Source organism: Lissotriton vulgaris, unplaced genomic scaffold (assembly GCF_964263255.1).
Source record: "Lissotriton vulgaris unplaced genomic scaffold, aLisVul1.2 SCAFFOLD_2060, whole genome shotgun sequence".
Classification (NCBI taxonomy): Eukaryota; Metazoa; Chordata; class Amphibia; order Caudata; family Salamandridae; genus Lissotriton; species Lissotriton vulgaris.
Window position 1 is genome coordinate 446389 of NW_028242501.1, and position 11957 is coordinate 458345.

Consider the following 11957-nt stretch of genomic DNA (forward strand, 5'->3'; position numbering starts at 1 on the left):
GTGGGCCGGGTGCTAAGCAATTAAATTCTATCACGATAGGAGCTGATAAGTTGCTCCTAACTAAAACTTTCCCATATTTAGGTATGGTCTTTGCTGCGAACGGCCTGTGGAGTGGGCATATTGCCCACGCCACAGGCAAGTTCTCAAAGGCCATAAACTCAATTTTATCTCTCCCCAAACCGAGGAAAGTTGGAGCAACTAAAGCAATTTTAAAGATTTATAGGCTCCAATGCATCCCAGTGGCAACTTATGGTGCCGAAATTTGGGGGTCGGTAAAAACCCCCTCAATACAAAGAGAAGAAAATCGGCTCTGTAGGAAGCTACTGGGGGCTCCCATTTCATCGTCAGGGTTTATCTGTCACTCGGAGCTGAATGCACCCTATATTAGTGACTTTATTGCAGCCAGGCCTGCATTATTTTGGTTAGCCATCTGGGCAAATGAATATGCTAGCCTAACACATGACATTTTGAGGGAATGTTTAGCTTGCGATAAATGGAATAAGATCCCATGGTTCCGTGGCATACAAGAGAGTCTGTCTAGTATAGACAGGGGCAACCTCTTTGAAAATCCATCTTATATACAGAGGGCAGACAAAAAAGCAGTCCAACTCGAATTGTATGCCAGTTACAGGGAAAAAAGATTGTCAGAAGAGATGAAGAAACAAACTGTTGTGTCCTATATTAACAATGGTCTATTAACCCAGCAACTTCCGTTGTATCTGACACTACCAATGTGCTACTGGGAAAGATCTCTATTGTTTAGACTAAAAGCAGGAACGGTAACATTTTTACTTTGTTTTCCTCTGGGACACACCGTAGATGACAAGATTCCGTGTCCTTGTGACGGAACCAGTAAACAAAATGATGTACATTTCTTCTTCATGTGTAAGTTTTATATGAAATACATTAAATGGTTTTTAGCACCATATTTAAAAAATGTAGACCCATTTCCCTGAACCAGTCTTATTTGAAAAGTCATTTTTAATGTACGTAGAAGTATGGAATACTCATGAATTATTAATGACTATTGTTCCTTTCTTGCACTTTTGAAATGCGTGACGTAGTAAATGCACTAATAATGTACTTTATAGTGTTTATTGCACCTATTGCAACTGTAATTGTAGATGTCAATTGTTTTAAAGTGTGCTTTTATGGATTTTTGAACTCCGAATAAAGATTTTTGAAATTGAAATTGAATTGATACCTATTGGCTATGCCATTGCTTGTTAATACATGTAAGTTACCCCTATGGTAGGCCCTGGGTAGCCCTAAGAGCAGGGTGCAGTATTTAAAAAGTTGGGCATGTGCTTTTGCGTTTTACATGTCCTGGCAGTGAAAAGCTCTTACGTTTGTTTTTTACTACAGCGCAGCCTATCTCTCTCTCGTAGGATAACATTGGAGTTGCTGTGTTACATTTTAGAAGTGTAATTTCCCAATGGGAAGAGATGTTTGGTTCAAGTTTGGTGTCTCTGGAATCCTAATTTAAAATCCTTACTCATGTTGAAGTTGAATTTTAAATTACAATTCTGAAAATGACACTTTTATTCTTCAATTCTTTGACTTTTAGAATGTTACCATAAAAATTAATGGGGTTGCCACATGTCCATCAGAACCTGGGTATCTAATGATATGGGCTACAATGTGTTCAGTTAGGTGTCGCAATTGTTTGAATGAAAAGACAGTTCTAGAATACATCACCAAGGTATGCAGATCAATATATGGTCTGGAAAATTAATGAACCAAAACACACAAAATATTTTATTTATTTATTTTTATTTATAGAGTTTTGTATAGCGCGAACGTGACCCAAGGGTATCAGAGCGTTTCACAGTTGCATGTGTTACAGTTAGAGTACAACGGTATAGTAGTGTTAATATATATTAGAGTCCGGTATATGTCTTTCTTAGCAGTTTCAACAATAGCACATTTAGGATCTGTTTAGTGTACAAAGGTGTACCTCTAATCCTCTCCGAATGATCCCGATGTGTATTGCCATTAAGTTCTACATCAGGATTCCAGAGTAGTACTGATGGAAAGTCTTGCCTAAGGGAGGAACTTGTTCATTACTTGGCGGCGGGAGGGTGTGCCTGTCCTCCGCGCATGTGCAGTTGTTCACCCAAGGCCTCTGTAACCCGTGCTCCGCCGCAGTTGTGATCCACAGGCCCTCTTTAATCTGCGGTAGGCTGTGTTAATTTAAGACCTTCCTGAACCAACGCTCGGCGGCGGGAGGGTGTGTCTGTCCTCCGCGCATGTGCAGTTGTTCACCCAAGGCCTCTGTAACCCGTGCTCCGCGGCAGTTGTGATCCACAGGCCCTCTTTAATCCGCGGTAGGCTGTGTTAATTCAAGACCTTCCTGAACCAGCGCTCGGCGGCAGGAGGCTGTGTCTTTCCTCAGCACATGCACAGTTGTTCATCCACAGACCCTCTTTAACCCGCGCTCTGCCCTGGTAGGCTGTGTCTGTCCTCAGCGCATGCGCAGTTGTCATCCAAAAGGCCCTCTTTAGTTCAGTCCTGGTGTTACGAAAAGGCCTTAGAAAGCTCAGCAGGGCCAGCCAAGGGTGCCAGACCCACAACAGGGAGTACAGCACCCATAATAAACCCCAGGTGAGGTCATGAGATAGAAAGATTGAATACCTAATTATTGTATAGCTAAACATGAACAACAAGCATTGGCATAGCCAGTAGGTCTCGCTTTTGGGGCCTTACAAGTATTTAGTTATGCAGGCTCAATATCCTTGGTGCAACAGCATCAACTGTTGTATGGCTATGCACTTATAAGGTCCCAAAGGCAAGGCCTATTGGCTATGCCAATGCTTGTTTTCATTGGTTCCTGTTTGTGCCTTTTAGAGAGTCTAACTACTTCCGACTTTTATTGATCTAGGCCACAGGTACTCACAAACATTTTCCCGGGGGCCGCAAAGTTTGGTCTATGGTGTGACCGAGGGCCGCACTGATGCCAGCGGGGTGTAAAGTCGGGGTAGGGAAACAAAGCATGTATATCGAATGGCTGCCTTTAAGAATGAAGGTGTTCCTAAAGTTAAGAGCCTAGTTACTTCCTTTTCCTAACTGCAATTAACCTTTAAATAAGTGTTTGCTGTATATGTACGTTTCTTTTTCATATTAGTTCTGAGTCGAGTGCTGCTGCTGCCGGGGTGTCTGCATGTAAAGACCTGGAGGGCCTTATGCGGCCCCCGGGCCGTACTTTGAGTATCACTGATCTAGATCCTCCCTTGCAACCGCCCTAGCTACATGTGTATTTCCATGTTCTTCAAAAAGGGGTCGGGGTTGAGCCAGGGCCGCTGTATCACCTTTGCTCTCAGCATCCCATGGGAGTAAAAGCTGCTCATTCTGCTAATCCTTCCCTAACTTTCCAGAAGTGTCAGAGCAGACAGGCTCGCTGAGTCATTCTTGGTTACTGTGCGAGTCTGTTACATTTTTGCAACATTTCTTCCGCAAGTCTGTTTATTCCTAATGTATGGTGACAAGAGGCTCAGATCAGACTCTTCCTGTTTCTCTTGCTAAGCCATAGCGCGTCCATTGGGGGGAGTGGGAGGGGTAGAGCTGGGGCTGCCCTTCAAGATGCTCACACCCTGCACAGCTCAAGAAGCTGCCATGGCTTAACAAGAGAAACAGGAAGAATCAGAGAAACTGACACAGGTCAGACACACGGTACCAGAGAGTACTAACTGAGAACTTGCTTGTTTGCACAGTCTTTTTAAGCCAGAGTATTTTGAATGATGAATGTATCGCTTTTAAAATTACTCTGAACGCTTTTAAGACAATCGCATTTTAAATGTAAAGCTTTTTGAAACAAATGTTTTTCTAAAACTGAAATTGAATTGAATGCTCACTCACTGTGGGGAAGCCTGACTTACTTACGTCGAACAGTAGAATGGGAGTTGGGCGGGGCAGGACCAGTGAGCACAGCTGAGAGGACTCGCCCTCGTGGGGAACGAGGGACAGGTCAGCGCTCTAGTAGTTAAGCCAAAGCCTACTTATGGTGCCCGCGGCACCGACGCGCAGCGGTACGCTGCGAGCGTGCCTTAGGCAAGCCCGTCTGCGTCCGGACATGGTCAAGGGCAAGGAACCATGCGGATTCGTCCCAGAAAACGGTATGCTCATCACATGTGATAGAGCAGTATGACTCTCATTGAGATACTCGGGTAGAGCCCATTGTGAGATGACTCTAGCGCCAACAAGCTTGATAGGGAAGAAGATGTCATGCCCTCTCTGCCGGACTAAGTTTAACTCAGGCAAGATTTTTTTTTTTCTGTCGTGTTGTGTTATTATTCTCCAAGCGCCGGGACGCCACTTTGCTGCGGCATCCGTGCGCTATACAAAAACCATATAACATAACATAACACTACAACTAGATAGGCTCACAAGGAGTGAGCAATGGGAAATGGGACTTATTAACAGTAGATCCATGCCAGCACACACCACAGAAATCATAATGCTAATAGAGAATGAAGAACTTGACATCCTCTTCGTTACTGAAACGTGGTGGAAAGACTGGTCCGCCCCTGACATAATCCAAGGACTAACCCCAGATTTCCTTATCCAAAGACAAGATAGGATGGGAAAAACGAGAGGCGGGGTAGCAATCATTTACAAAAAAGACTATGAATGCATGATATCGTCCATTACCACCACCAACAGTGAAACTGTACAATTCAGCCTAAAACATCGGCTACTAACTCGTTTTCAGGCACACTGCTCTATAGACCCCCTGGAACCCCCACTCCATTCCTAGAGGAATTTCCCAGCTTAATAGCAGACATGGTTGCCAGCAAGAGCTCCATTACATTATTGGGGGACTTTAACTTCCATCTGCATGAACCAGTTAATACCACAGCAGTTAGATTAATTCATGACATGGAGGCCATGCAACTGAAACAACTGATGAGCACCTATGTAAAGGGTACCATACAGGATGCCATTTTTAGGTCTCGCATAGGAGGACCTTTAGCTGTCGTTCTGCTCTTTTTGGAAGCACATACTCGCGCTTGTGGCGTCATCCGCCTTGCGGGAGCAAGGAGGGGCGCGCCACAAGCATGAGTGTGTGCTTCCAAAAAGAGCTGACTGCAAGCGCACGCACGCTGACATTCTAACGTGCCGCAAGTGCACGCAGGCACTACTTGCATCTTCAAATGGCACTTGCTTTAACAAATCTCATCAAAGATTGCTCCTACAGGGCTCTGCACTGAGCACCACACTTTTTAATATTTACATGCATCCTCTTACAGGGATTGTACAAGAATTTGGTCTATCTAGTGTTGTACGCGGACGATACACAACTTGTATTATCAGTGACGAACGGCCCCCACTCCCTACACAACAACCTAGGGCCGTGCATGACACTAATAGCTGAATGGATGTGTAAATAGTCCTTTAAACTGAATGGGGATAAAACTGAACTTATGTTCCTGGGAAACAAAACAGTCCCCAGGAATCTTATAAGCTGGCCTACTCAGTTGGAAGAACGACCAACCCCCAAGACTGCCATCAAAAACCTGGGAATCTGGCTATACAAAAATTTAAGCATGGAGATCCAAGCAAAGAAACTTTCAGGCAAATGTTGTGGCTTACTCCATATGCTTCGTAAAATTCTCCCCATCCTACCTGAACAATCTCGTAGAATTGTGATCCAAGCATTAATCGTGTCACAGCTGGACTAGGGGAACTTGCTGTATCTGGGCGCACCAAAATACGTCATTATCCGGTTGCAGGTAGTGCAGAATGCCACAACAAGAACCCTGCTACAAATCCTGAAACAGCAGTCGGTTAGGGCAGCCCTGAGGACACTTCACTGGCTTCCAGTCCAGGCGAGTATCATGTTCAAGGCACTGTATCCTGGACAGAGCCATGAATGACAGAGGACCGGTCTTAATCAAAAAATTCGTTACACACTATACACCGAGTAGGACCCTAAGGTCATCAGAGGATCTTCTTATGCAACAGGGCAGAATAAAAAGAGCACGATGGGGAGGAACGTCCTTCAAGCACTTGGTTCCTAAAATGTGGAACACACTACCCAGGGGCATGCGCATGATAACCAATGAATTAGCATTCAGGATAAGACTCAAAACATTGCTCTTTCCCTAACAACTCCCGATCTCAGGCAACTTGACTTAGTCCACCATAGTTATGTTTCTCTTAGCGCTGGAAAGCCTAAGGGCAGCTATGCACCTTACAAATACATAAACATCTTCTCTGAGCCTCTTGTCACAATCATTTAAGAATAAACAGATTCACAGAAGAAATGTTGCAAAAATTTAACCAATTCACTCAGTAACCAAGAATTACTCAGCGAGCTTGTCTGCCTCTGACACTTCTGGAAAGTTAGGGAAGGATTAGCAGAACACGCCGCTTTTACCCAGAGCAGTGAATTAAAGTCTGCGCATAAAAAGCAAGTTGCATTGCTACATTGATTAGAAAAGAAGGTTTAAAACAAAATTACACTTTGCCATGATTAGAGTGTGAAGCATGATAATACAAAACAATATGCAGTTTGAAGTTACAATATGAATTCTTGACACCCTTCATTTAATTCATTCTGGCCCGAGAGGTCCTGACAGTCTAGGGGAAGGAGGGCGTCCATGTTTTTTGCAGGGGGGGAGTGCTCAAGTTTTGTTACACCACTGACCTGCACATAAACTTAATACACAAAAAGTTGTGAGTCAGCTCTTGTCACTGTGCCTCTCAGAGAGTCCCCGAACTTGGAAATTAATTATCTGCTAACTGCAGGAACATGAGTTATCCACAGACCACTGTCAGGAAAAGCCATAAGCAGCAGCTAACTTAAAGAAACACTTCTAATCCCATTCAAGAGTGAGAGGACTGAAAGTAGCCAATCCAATCCCAATCCAAAAGACTTTATTCGGATAGCAACATATCCATAAAAGTAACACATGTATAGGATAAAAACCATTAGAAAACTATATAGATAGCAATGTCCAATCCATAATGTAGCAAAATACAGTAAACCTTGGTAAAGTGCATATTGTGAATAGTACTACTATACGAATGACTTCATAGATCGCACATAGATATCCGTGCAGCCATAGCTACTCTCAAAATGGTGCCAAAGCGCAAGATCAATGCAACATTGTCCAATTTAAATTTGCAGTCAAGAGCGTCTGTTAAATTATTAGATGACAATTTTTTAAAATACGGAATAAACAACCATTGTGCATATTTCATATATTATTTACTAAAGACTAAAAAGTGTAAAAGCGTTTGACCGCTGTGACCATCACATGGACATGGCAGGGAGTCAAGTTTTGCGTTATACCCATAGGGAAAACAAAGCAAATATCTTACTGTCCCATCTCTAAAACGGAATAGGAGGCCTCTCTTTCATTGGGACATGGGTAGTGCGATATCACTTGGTAGACAATGCTCAGGGTACTCAATGGATATACATTTTGCAACAGTTTGTTTATTAAATTCCCTTTCTAGTCTTTCCGCGCTATAAAGTGCGTACAATGCTGTCTTTAAAACTTTTTTGTCCATTGTTACAGCTGTGTTCGAGTTGGCAAACAGTCTACCAAGGTTAACACTTTCCAGACTCTTGACTACCCCAGGAAGCCATGGAATGTCCATCCCTTTCTCACAGCGAAGACTATCATCTATTATGTCCCTTGTGAGAGAAGCCTCGGGATTCTTCATTATGGCTAGCCAAAATAGTGCGGGCGGGCCCTTATGATGTCTTCAATGTATCCTAATTTCAATTTGCAGTGACATATATACAGAGGGGTGAAGATTGGAGCGCCCAAGAGTTTTCTGCAAAATCTATTTTCCTTTGATTGGACGCAAGAGCATTTGGCAACACCCCATACCTTTGCCCCATAGGTAGCTATTGGTACACACTGGATCTTAAAAATCTTTTAAATTGTTCCCGATCTTTTAGGGCGGGGAGACTGAGGATTGTAATGTAATGTAATGTGATGTATTACTTGTAAAGCGCACTGTTGCCAGCCGGCGTCCTGGTGCTGTATACCGCTGGTGAACCCGTCCTGGCTTACCCTGTGGGATTGTCCCTGCTGGGAGTCCCCAAGGTGGAGCCAGGCACCCCCGGCGTTGATGGGGCCATTGTGGAGATTAGGCAAGCTAATGCCCAGAGTTGCCGAGTGGAACCCCTGGTTAGAGTAGGCACCGAAGCGAGAATTATCGAGTCCGCTGACCCAGGTCCACGACCCTGCCACGTCGGGAATTGAACCCTGGTCCCGGGCCGACTTCTGCTCCCGGGTCTGCCGCCTCTAACCAGTGAGCCACACCACTCCACTGAGTTAAAAGCCCTCGAGAACTTACATTTACAATATGCCAAGTGTTCCCACCAGGTGCCGTTCGCAGCGAAGACCATTCCCAGATAAGGGAAAGTAGCAGTGCAAGGACATTTCCTTGGCCCACAGGCATTATAAAAGATTTCTTAAAATTTGTGCATAAATCTAGGCCGGACATAAAATCTGTGAAGCCTCGAACTAAAGTGCATAGTGCATTTGGTGAGCGACCAATTAAAACCACATCATCTGCTTATAAAAGCACTGGGAGAGGTTTGCCTTAAATTTTCGGAAAATCATTAGTTAGTGTGATCAGTGATTTATGTAAATTGTTTATATATATGATAAATAGGGGGGGGGCCAGAACACACCCCTGTCTGACCCCTCTATCTACACTGATGTCATTGGAATCTTCTCAGGTCCGTATGGAGATAGGCAAAAAAATGAACAAGGGTCTCATCCAGTCCATATTCTAAAAGGATGGACCATAGACGGGACCTATTGACAAAATCGAAAGCTGAGGAAAGGTCCATAAAAGCTAAGTAAAGTGGCGAGTGCTGTGCAATAGTGTACTTCCCTATCATCAAATTAAGATTAAGACATTGCTTGTTCGTGCCAACTTTACCCCTGAATCCTAGTTGGCATTGTTCTAAAATCGGATTGTCCTCTGTCCAGGTTAACTTTTTTGTGTATAAAACTCTGCCTAAAATTTTAAGGGTGTTATCCATGAGGGAGATCGGTCTACAGCAACAAGGTTGTGTGCAATCCAGGCCCGGACTGGCCGTTGCGGGCACCGGGCAATCCCCCGGTGGGCCGCATGGTTGGGGGCAGGTTTTGGGACCCTGGGGGGCCGTTTTTGTTACAGGGCCGTTTTTGCAGCTATGCTGCAAAAACGGCCCTGTAACAAAAACGGCCGAAAACCGGCCCTGGCACAGAGCGCGGTCGCGAACCCACCCTCCCCCCCCCCTCCCGGAGGGGAGGAGGGGGCCGGCCGAGCACTTTGCCAGGGCCGGTTCTAGTTCCCAGTCCGGCGCCCTGGTGCAATCGCCCTTTTTAAAAATGGGAACGATCGTGCTAGTAGACCATGTCTTAGGCAGTGGGGCATTGGTAAGATTATTAAAAATATTTAACAACAGGGGGGCCCAACATTCTGGTTTATATTTAATAAGATCGATGGGCATCCCATCAGAGCCTGGAGTTTTATTGCCCGCACTCTGACATGTAGAGTATGTGTAGAGTATTTGTATAGCGCACTTCTACCCGGAGGCCTCGTAGCGCTGTATTCATACCGCTGTGGAACCCATCCTGGCTTTCCTGTGAAATGTCCACTCCTGGGCACCCCCAAGGTGAAGCCAGGCATCCAAGCGCTGGCGGGGCCGTTGTGGAGATTAAGCAAGCTATTGCCCAGAGTCACAGAGTGGGACCCATGATTAGACTAGGCACCGGGGCGAGAATGATCAGGTCCGGGGAAATTGAGTCCAGGAGCCGCCGAGGTGGGAATTGAACCCTGGTCCCGGGCCAGACCTCTGCATCAGGGTCTGCCGCTCTAACCATTGAGCCACGCTTCTCCACGGTAGTCCAAAATATATTCCCATTGTTTACATATAGCCTCCTCTACCTCGTTTATTGATAATGAGACTCCAGGTGCCACCCTTTTCATAAAAGGGTCGGATTAAAAAGCAGGCTCTTGGTAAATAGTGGAAAAGTGACTTTCCCAGGTAGTGCTCATTATGTTGCAGCTGATGGCACTTAACGGTTGTCCCATTGATCTTAACTCTTTAATGGTAGTCCAAAATATATTCCCATTATTTAAGCTGGCAGCATTAATGAGCGCATCCCAGTGCTCACCTAATAACTGTTCCTTCCTATTAGCAATAGCCAGCTTATATGTCAACCTTAAGGACTTGACCACATCTTTACACCTAGGGTTTTGAGATAGGGCCTTGCGGAGTTTCCTGTTGGCAATTGAGCACTCCTGATTGAACCATCTAGGTTCGCGCTGTGCTGTAGAAATGGGTTTAGACAGCAAGGATTTAATGGCTCCACTGAGTTCGGGAAAGGTTCTGATAGCCACTGGGTGTGGAACAGGGCCTCTAAGCAGATGTTAATAAGATTCATGTTTCCCCTAACCATAGAACTGAATCGGTCTGCGTTATTAATGCCTCGCCAGCCCAGTCTGAGGTTATCTGTGGATGGTGATAGATCCCGAGCACCACATTCTGTCTGAGGCGTTGGAACTGGAGACATCGGTAACGTTACTTGTATTGGGTTATGGTCCCCAAAGATTGTGGCCATAATTTCGGCTTTAAGCAAGCTTGCTTCTAAAGCGGGGGGGATAAAAACATAATCAATTGTAGATGAGCAGCCCCTCCCTCTGTGGGCGGTTCAGGGGGGCATTATCTTTTGTAGTTGCATCAATTTCCATAACATTAATTAAGTTAAGGGTGGTCAAATGGTCCATTAGCTCTCTACCCCGTTGCATGTTTGTCTGCTGCTGTGCGAATATTCACTTGACCATGACAAAGATAGCTTAGCATTAAAATCGCCCCCCAGACAGATTCCTACTGACTTGAGTCTTTGGATTTTCCAATAGATGCAATAAAATTAATCACATTTATAAAATGCATATTTAGAACAGAATGAAAATCATTGTTATAAAAATGAATTATCCAAAAGGAAATTCCCCTATTAAATAATATGCCTTGAACATTATTGTTATCTGTATGTACAGTTTTTATGCAACCCCCTGTCTTAATATTGACCCTGATTGATAAACCCCCAAATGGTCAACCCTGCTTGGGGGTTGTTGCTAGGATATTATGGCATTCAAACCCCTCAATATGCAATTCTTTTGTGGCCCATGTTAACTGAAATAAAAGGATATATCGGTCTTTAATAAGTTGTACCCAATCTGGCTGGTGAAGTTTAGAGTACAACCTTGCAACATTCCAGCTTAAGATACGGAGGTCTGAACTTGCTGAGGCCTTCGTTTGCATGGGGGGATACGTGGGTTGTGGGAATAGTACACTCAGTTACTGCCAGGGCAAGAGGTTACCTAATAGCAGGATCAGTATTTTCCTTTATTTCGGATACATGGACGCTTCTATGCCTTGATAGCCAGTCCGCACATTTATTGCAGAGCTGGTCCCATGGCTCATGCTGATCCCTCTTTAAAGTAGGTACTCCTGCCAGTACCAACACAAAAGGGCAAGCAGCGGGCGGCAGACTCAGGACATCCTGATTAGCCATTCATACTTGGGGCGGCAGGAACATAAATGCACAAGGTACTAGACAACCTGATCTGATTCGAGCCCCTGGGCCAGTTTAACCTATTAACACCATCCCTGGTGGGGTTGGTATTTTAAATGGTTATTGGTATAGGTGGGTGAGGGGGGGCAGGAGCCGTTTCTATCTATAGGCAATTGACGCAGCCCCTGGATTGATTGTATATTGTGTGAAGGGTGATTGCGGGAGCAGTAACTCTGGCTGTTTGCCACACAATTTTGGCATCTAAAATACTCATACCAACACCTACACTATCGATGGCCCTGCTCCCATCAACCTCTTTGATTTCGGCCACCTTTTCTCCCATTGTCCCCTTAAAACGTTTGGCTACTAAAATAGCCACCTGCCTTCTTATCCAGGGTAGATGAAAAGAACTGCTGGGGAAAGAGC